Source organism: Arachis hypogaea, chromosome 19 (genome assembly GCF_003086295.3).
Source record: "Arachis hypogaea cultivar Tifrunner chromosome 19, arahy.Tifrunner.gnm2.J5K5, whole genome shotgun sequence".
In the NCBI taxonomy this organism is placed as follows: Eukaryota; Viridiplantae; Streptophyta; class Magnoliopsida; order Fabales; family Fabaceae; genus Arachis; species Arachis hypogaea.
In genome coordinates, this window is record NC_092054.1 from 60,221,960 (window position 1) to 60,231,135 (window position 9,176).

Sequence of the window (9,176 nt, forward strand, 5' to 3'; positions counted from 1 at the left end):
TAGTTGTAGGGCCATTTTTGTTGGCTTGGCCTCCTCAATCCTCATTTTTCTCATCATAGCTACGGACATCAGATTTATGCTGGCTCTTAAGTCACATAGAGCCTTCTCCACTGTGATTTCCCCTATAATACAAGGAATCTGGAAGCTTCCAGGATCCTTCAATTTCTAGGGTAGTTTGTGCTGAATGATGGCACTACATTCTTCGATTAGTATCACAGTTTCGTTGCTCTTCCAGCTTCTCTTCTTGGTCATTAATTCTTTCACAAACTTGGCATAGAGCGGCATTTTCTCTATTGCTTCAGCAAAGGGTATGTTAATCTGTAGTTTCTTGAAGATTTCTAAAAATCTTGAGAATTGGTTGTCATCCCCCTTCTTTTTCAATTGCTGAGGGTATGGAGCTTTTGGAACGTCTCGCTTCACCATTTCTCCTTTTTGCTGTGAATTGGGAGTGGGAATTTGGACTTCATCTCGTTCCTCTTCCCCTTCATTTGAGTTCTTCTCTTGTGGTTTCTTGGGAGTTTCCTTCAATTCCTTCCCACTTCTGAGGGTGATGGCCTAGCATTCCTCCCTTAGGTTTGAATCAGTGTTACTGCACAGGTTATGGCTGGGAACTTGCTTGAATAAGTAGCCAATTTGTGTCTCAAGTTTCTTGATGGCAGCATTTTGATTCTGCATATTGGACCGCACTTCCTCTCGGAATATTTTACTGTCTTGAACTTCTTTGCATATACGTTCAAGTAGAGTTTCGATCCTTGAGAGTCTATCTTCGGATGATGGTGAGTTGAGATTGGAGGGATGAGGAGGGCTATTTTGGTTTTGATATGGATGTTGAGAGGTGTTGTTAGGTGGGTGCTGATATGATCTCTGTGTGGACTGTTGGTGAACTGTATTATTATTGGGGTTGTGACATCTCTGATCTTGGCCTTGATCTTGTTGATTTCTCCACCCAAAGGTTGGGTGGTTCCTCCAAGCAGGATTATAAGTTTTGGAGTATGGATCATGGTTTTGCCTAGGTGAGTTTCCAATGTAGTTGGCTTGTTCTTGATCACCCTCTGCTTCTGCATTCACTCTTTCTTGAGCTGCTGATGAGGTGGTGATTGCTGCTACTTGGTTCCTCTCCATCTTCTTGGTAAGGTCAGCCAACTTCTTGGTAATCATCTTGTTCTGGGCCAGCAATGCATCCATGTTGTTTAGCTCCATCACTCCTCTAGTATTTCCTCTTTCAGAGGCATAGAAGTAGTCATTCTCTGCTACAGTCTCAATGACATCTATGGCTTCTACAATGGTCTTCTTCTTGTTCAGAGATCCCCCGGATGAGTGGTCTACTACCTTCTTTGATTCATAAGAAATACCTTCATAGAAAATGTGTAACTGCACCCATTCATTGAACATATCTGGCGGGCACCTTCTTGTCAAGTCCTTAAACCTCTCCCATGCTTCATATAGAGTCTCACCATCTTGTTGCCTGAAGGTTTGTACCTCAGCTCTCAACCTGTTGATTCTTTGAGGAGGATAGAATCTCGTTAAGAATTTGTTCACCACATCTTCCCAGGTTGTTAAACTCTCCTTCGGGAAGGATTCCAGCCATTTAGATGCTTTGTCCTTGAGTGAGAAGGGAAACAGAAGCAGTCTATAGGTGTCAGGATGAACACCATTAGACTTCACAATATCACATATCCTTAGGAATGTGGTTAGATGTTGATTGGGGTCTTCTTAGACACTTCCTCCGAATGAACAGTTGTTCTGAACAAGGGTGATGAGCTGTGGCTTTAGTTCAAAGTTATTGGCATGTATGGTTGGCTTTTGGATGCTACTTCCACAGTTTCCTGGGTTTGGATTTATGTAAGATCCCAGAACTCTTCTCTCTTGCTCAGCATGATGCACTGGACCTTCTCTGCCATGGTTGTGAGCTTCTTCTTCATAATGATTCTTCATATTCTCATCCATGTCTGGTTCAAAGTACTCTTCCTCTTTCTCAGCACCAACAACTCTCTTTCCTCTTGCTTTCCTCTTTAATCTAAGGAAGGTCCTCTCAGGTTCAGAATCAAAAGAAGTTGAAGCCCCACTTCTTCTACCTGTCATACAACCAACAAGGCCAAAGCAAAAGGGAGATAGAGAGTATTCTTGTTAAAAATACTGTTAGTGTGAGTGATGCAATATATCAAACAGTTAGTGGGTTAGTGAACTGAATTGTAAAAATAAGAGAACACCACAAACGGGTAGGGGTAAAGGGAAGAAAATAACTGAAACTGAAAGTAACTCAATCAAACAGAAATTAAATCAAACAAAAGAAAAATGCTCAATCTAGTTATCCACCAATTTAATCATTATTGATACAAAATCAATCCCCGGCAACGGCGCCATAAACTTGATGCACGGAAACTTGTCTCTCAACAATTTTCCCTCGGCAAGTATACCGAATTGTCATCAAGTAAAAACTCACAATAGAGTGAGGTCGAATCCCACAGGGATTGATTGGTCAAGCAACTTTAATCAAAGGAATGTTCTAGTTGAGCTAAGCAGAATTTGATTTGAGAATTTCAGGAAATTAAATGGCAGAAAATGTAATTGCTGGAAATAAAGAACTTAACGTAAATGACGAAAAGTAAATTACAGAATCTTAAATGGGGAATGGGGAAGATGAATATAAAAGTAAATGGCAGAAAGTAAAGAGAATGGGTAAGATCAGAAATGGAGAGTTTATTGGGCTCAGGAGATGTTGTATTCTCTGGATCAAGTTCATTTTCATCTCTTCTTCAATCAATGCATTCATTGATCTCTTTTGCAATCTTAAGTGATTGAATTCCAATTCCTTGGTAATTCAATCTCTTAAATCTTGATCAATAGCCAATTCCTTGGTCTAATTGCTCATGAGAAGAGATAAAGTATGGTCATTGATTATACTACATGTATTTTTAAATCAAAGTATTGGGAGAATTATATGTCACCATATCCGTCCAAACCCCAATTTTGTCCAACATGAGAAAACATTTCTAGCATGATCTCTTCATTCCTCTTCCAAGGTTCCGAAGAGATCCAAGTACGAATAGCTTCTTTTCCAAGACAACTACCCAATTGGATGAAGATTGAAAGCTTTCTAGTAAAATCAAGAGAAAAGAAAGAAGAAGAATAATGAAAACTATTATTGATCCATCAAATTACAACAGAGCTCCCTAACCCAATGAAAGGGTTTTAATTGTTCATAGCTCTGGGAATGGAAAGCAAAGAAGGAAAATACATTCTAAAAGTAAAACTAGAAGTTGTAGAGAAAGTAAAATTATACAGAGAGTAGTTCTCCCAATGCCCAAAAGTTCTCCTACTAGTTCAAAACTACTCCTATATATACTACTCTTCTGATCTTCTAGTTGGCTCTTCAAGTCTTGGATATGGGCCTTCGGATCTTTAGTTGAAGCAGTTGCAATCTTCAGTGGGCTCAGCTTTGCTTGCAGAGAAAGTGTGAGTTAGGCATGGACGTTAGTTAAGACGTTAGTGGTGTTAACGTTAAGTGAAAATGTGGGTTCGAGAACGTCAGTGACGATCACCTTTTTCACTAACGTTCCTAACCCAAGATAGTCCACGTTAACTTCAACGTTAGTGGCACTAATGTGACCACTAACGTTGCCTCTTGGTCCTTAGCAAACGTTATTGGCATTTACCTTTTCCAATAACGTTTGCTTGTTGCCCTTCCTCCCTACGTTAGAGTCCACGTTAGTGTAGCTAACGTGACCCTTAATGTGGGCATGCCTCCTGTTCGAGAGCGTTAGTGACACTTACCTTTGTCACTAACGCTCCAAACGCCCCTTCTCACATTAGTGCCTCACGTTAATTGTATTAACGTGGCCACTAACGTGGTGGTGATTGCCATCTCCAACGTTAGTGACAAAGGTGAGTGTCACTAATGTTGGCTCATCATTTTTTTCCTCCACGTTAGCTTCCACGTTAATGTAATTAACGTGGCAACTAACGTGGCTAATAGTGGCTTGGTCCAACGTTAGTGACAAAGGTGAGTGTCACTAACGTTGGCACTTCTTTGCACCTTCCACGTTAGAGTTCACGTTAATGTAATTAACGTGACTCTTAACGTGGCTAAGTGTGCCCCTTTTTCCAACGTTAGTGGTATTCACTTTTACCACTAACATTGGAGCTTTACTTCTCCTCCACGTTAGCTTCCACGTTAATGTAGTTAACATGGCAACTAACGTGGGCTATGATGGCTCACGAAGGCGTTATTGGCGATCACTTTTCTCATTAACGTTGCAAGCTAGCTCCCATTCCACGTTAATGGTCACGTTAGTTAGACTAACGTGGCTATTAACGTGGCATCTTCCTTGCTTCCTTTGTCCTGAAATCAAGCAAGTAAAGTGCATCAAAGCTAGGTTCTAACTCATGAGATCATGCATCATCTATTTTATCATTCAATTCATGCATAATTCTCATAAAATCATATAAAATTCACAATGTTTGCTTAAATCAAGATGTAAGTGATTATCTACCCAAAACTTGCTTATTAACTAAGAAAATGCATGAAACTACCCTAAAACAGTAAAGAAAAGGTCAGTGAAACTGGCCAAAATGCCCTGGCATCATTGCGGAGATTTAGAAAGATTCTTTAGATTAGGCTCTAACAAGGATGCACATAATAATGATAGGTAAATAGCAATAAGGATGAATATTCCGAAGGGTTCGAGTAACAACTAGGAACATACTCAAGTAAGGATATATATGAATGACAAGATATGGTAAGAAGATATTAAAAACGCATCTTAAGAAGAAGGTTCGAAACAAAGAATTCCACTACAAGCAATCAAGAAAGAGATAACTTCAAACCTCATTAGCACGAATAAGGATTATACGTTAAAATGGAGCTAATCCCTAAAACTTAACTTCAAACGTTCCCAAACCCCGTAATTCGCATTACCTATTACTTCTGTTTCATCTATAATAACCCATTAGTGTTCCCATATACATAAATCATTAGTATTAAGCTGGCCAGAATTAATATCATGAGGAATGTAATGGTAAGTGATGTTGGCTAGATTACACCGTCGGTCTAGGTTTTCACAAATTAGAATCTTATCGTTGAAAGTATATCCTAGACCAACGATAAATCCCCAAATAAAATGTTTAATCCAAAGGATATGTCAATTCAAAACCAATTCAATTCCGGGAGTTTCAATTCCCAGGTCGTCTCCCAAGGACACTTGAGACCAATGAGTGTGCAATCTTGGTTGTGAGGATCATGGGATTTTCAATAAAGGGATAAACATATAAAACAATGAAAGAATATGCAAAATTGTAATAAATGAACTAATAAAGGAATTAATGAAGTAACTATGCAATATAGACAAGTAAAGTATAAAAAGAGTTAACGTAAATGTGTATAAAGAAATTAAGCATAAAAGGCATCTTGGCTTGGAGTGAGCTAAGGGTCCTTTCCTTGTTGGAACCACAACTATGGCAACTAGAATGGATCAATCTCACTTGGTTAACTCTCACATCGGAAAGTAAGTTAAATGAGCATAAGTGTTCTTAACCCATAAATCCTAAATTGCTTGCTAATTAGCTTAGCAACAACATAGCGTTAGTGGGAACAAAAACAATTAACAATCTAAAATTGACACTAAATGTTGGACATTCCAACTCTAGGAACCCAATTGCTCACTTTCCCCAAGCCAAGAGATAGAAAACTAGCCCAAAATCATGCTTGACATTTTGTCAAACACTTGGTGGGCAAAAAGCTTAAACGTGGGAAAAATGAGTAAAAGCTTGAAACCAAAAGCAACTAATGATCTCAATCAACAAAAAAGACTCAAGAAAGTATGTAACAATCATCAAACATCAAATTCATCAACAAGAAATAGAAATTGCAAAAGAGAAGTAAAATTGAACTATAACTTGAATTATAAGAAAGTGTAAGAACAATGTAACTATAAAGAGTAATGACAAAGAGATACTTACAATGGGAATTAGCAAAATCCAAGATCATAATTGAAATGGTACTTGAATGTAAAAACCCTAGTATAAACCCTAGTAGAGAAAATGATGAAAAACTTAAAGAAAAACTACACTAAAAGCTATCTACCACTACTCCTAAGCTACACTAATGTAATGCTATATTATGGTCTTCATTCTCCCTTCCTTATGAGCTAAATGGCTTCAAAAATGGGCCTCAAATCCACCAAAATTGTGAGTTATGTGCTGTTTTAATGAAGGCATGTGCGTCCACCTATGCGGACGCACAGACGTGTGCGTCCGCACACTTTGCGAAAAATCTCGACCTGTGCGTACGCACAGGAGGTTGTGCACACGCACACTAAGCGATGCTTGAATGGACACACGACGCGGCTCATGCGCACGTATGGCTCTGATCCGATGGCTATGCATACGCATGCAGGTCTGTGTGCACGCACACTAGGCTGAGCTCTTCTCCTTTGTTTCTTCATGCTTCCTCCACTTTGAATGCTCTTCTTCCATTTTCTCTAAGCCATTCCTGCATTATACCTCTGAAATCACTCGCAAATAACATCATGGAATCAAATGGAAGGTAAATGGAATAAACTAATCAAATTAGGCACAAAGGAGCATGTTTTCATAATCAAGCACAAATTAGGAGGAAAGTTCAAATGCATGCTATTTAGTGGAATAAGTGTAAGTTTATATGATGAAATCCATTCAATTTCAACCAAAAAATCATCATCAAATATGGACTCATCAATTCCTCCACACTTAAACACTAGCATGTCCTCATGCTAAACATACTCAAAGGAGATAGATGAACAAAAAATGATTTATTCTAAGTACTACCTAAATGCATGTAACTATCCTAAAGGTTACTACCAAAATGTACTATGCTGAGAGTTTGTAAAACAAACCATGAAATTCCAATCCAACACAAGAAAGCTTTAGGGTAAATGCAATGAGTTTTTGCATTAAGACCAATATCCAAAGAATTGAATTGAACTTTTCAAAATCAATCAATAAATAACTTGCTAGAAGATACAACATGAGATGCAAGAACATAGAATTGAGCGATCGAATCCCTCACCGGATGTGTATTCACTCAATTCGCTCAGTGTTTAGGGTTTTAATCATTCAAATCTCTTTTTATCATGCTTTTCAAAGATTTGCACTTCATCTAACAATCAACTAGTATTTGATGCATGAAAGACAAATATCATGAGGTCTTTAGAGGGTTGTAATGGGACCAGGATTTAGGTAGGATAAGTATGGTTAAGTGGACTTAAAGAATTAGTTCTTTGAGTAGCTTAAGTGTCCACCTAATCCTATATTACCTATATTCTCATTAACAATGCAACCTAGCTACTCAATTTTCCTCCCATCTCACCTTACTCATGCATTTCCTTTTCAAAACATGAACATATGCATCTTTTATTTAAACTTTTTTTATTTCACTTTCTATTATGCATAGTTTTTCTATAAGAAATTGTTTCTTGCCTTTGTTAGCACAAGAGATGCATATGACCTACAATAAAGAACACATGAGCATTTTTCAATTGCCAATTTTTTCACAATGAGTTCCATGCCTCTATCACCAATGCTTCCCAACAATCCCCCCACACTTAGAATATACACACTAATCCACCCAAGCTAATCAAAGAGTAATTCAAAGACATCAATGGTTTTTCGCTTAAGGGGAAATAATGTGCTAAAATCAGAACAAAAGGGAATTATAGGCTCAACAGGGGTTCACAATAGTGAGTACAAGGGCTGGCCATATAGGTTAGTGAGTTCAACATCAAATATGGCCTCAATCATGCTAAATGCATCCAAACAACAAATACAGGATATAAAGAATCATGCAAATCAATGATCACAATAAAAAAGAAGAGTAAAATCACACCAGAACAACATTATGGTCGAAAAAATGCAACCATCTATTAACGCTCAAATCTTACAAGGTATGTTGTTCTAGCTCTTTTCTATGTTCCATAAACAGAAAACTTCAAGCAAGTCAAAAAACACAAAAAAAAAATTTTCATCAATTCAACCGATGGTATGCCCTAAGAAAGATTTCATGGAAATTCCTTGGTGTTTCACCAAACTTATTCATTCTATCATGCAACATGCAAACATGAACTATCATATAACTATGAACTATAAAGGGATATATACAAACAAAACAACTAAGATGCAATGGAAATTAAACTACTAAAATTCAGCAAAAAGAACTAAAAGAGTATTGCAAAGTGTTTTGAGAAAAGAAATTTTTACCCCCACGAAATCGATCCTCCCCCACACTTAGTTCTTGCACGGTCCTCCATGCTTACTTAGGATCTGGGAGAATGAGAGCTTCGGGGCCACCTTCAGCTGGTGGTGTCGGGAATGGGCGGGTCACATTCATCATACTCCTCCCCAACTAGCTCGGATGAAGCCTCAGGAATTGGGCTGGGGTCTCTTCCTTCTAGCTTTGCCGCTATCCAATCAAAACGCTTCTGCTCCAATTGCTCCATTTGGTGGATATCATGCAAGATGTCTTGGAATAAATCCGGAAGAGACCGGAGAATCGATAAAGGAGTCGATGAGGTTGCTAGACTTGATGGTGGTGCTACGGGTGCCTTCCTTTTCGAGGGTGTCTTCTCTAATGATCCATCCAATTCCCCCCTCGGAATGAACTTATTGCCTCTCGGAAACTCGAACATTATATATATTGGTTGCCTCTCTACCCCCGCTGCATTTGCTAAACGCATCACCATCGACAAAAATGGAATGTTGATATTCTTTTTCTCAACTAATTTCCAAATCGATTTGCGCAACAAAGGAACAATGGCTATATGCTTTCCTTCCATAATAGCCCACAGTAGCAAAGCAGTTCTAAATCTCACATGGGTAGTGTGGGTGCTCGGGATGATGTAGTCCGCCACAATCTGATGCCATATACGAGCTTCAGCATTCAAATCAGAGTATGCAATACTGGTGGGAACAGTATTTCTCCCTTTGCTATACTCCCATGATGCACCAGGATGGCCTATTCTCTCAAGAATGGGAGTCAGAGATACTCTTCCTTTGAACACATCCACATTTATCTTGAAATAATCATCTTCTCAAGTGGAATGTGGGGGATGTTCAGAATAGCTTCTAGAGCATGATCGGATGTATCTAACATCCTTCCCTGGAGGAATACTAACTTCGGTTCCCAAGCTTGGTAATTTGCATAG

At 38.6% G+C, this 9,176-nt stretch overlaps 1 non-coding gene across 1 annotated transcript; it reads left to right on the forward strand.

Moving 5' to 3' along the window:
- The first annotated feature begins 1,387 nt into the window (after positions 1–1,387).
- On the forward strand, positions 1,388–1,494 carry LOC112780806 (small nucleolar RNA R71). Its single transcript, XR_003191620.1, has one exon. It is a non-coding gene; the product is annotated as a small nucleolar RNA R71 (small nucleolar RNA).
- The last annotated feature ends 7,682 nt before the right edge of the window (positions 1,495–9,176 follow it).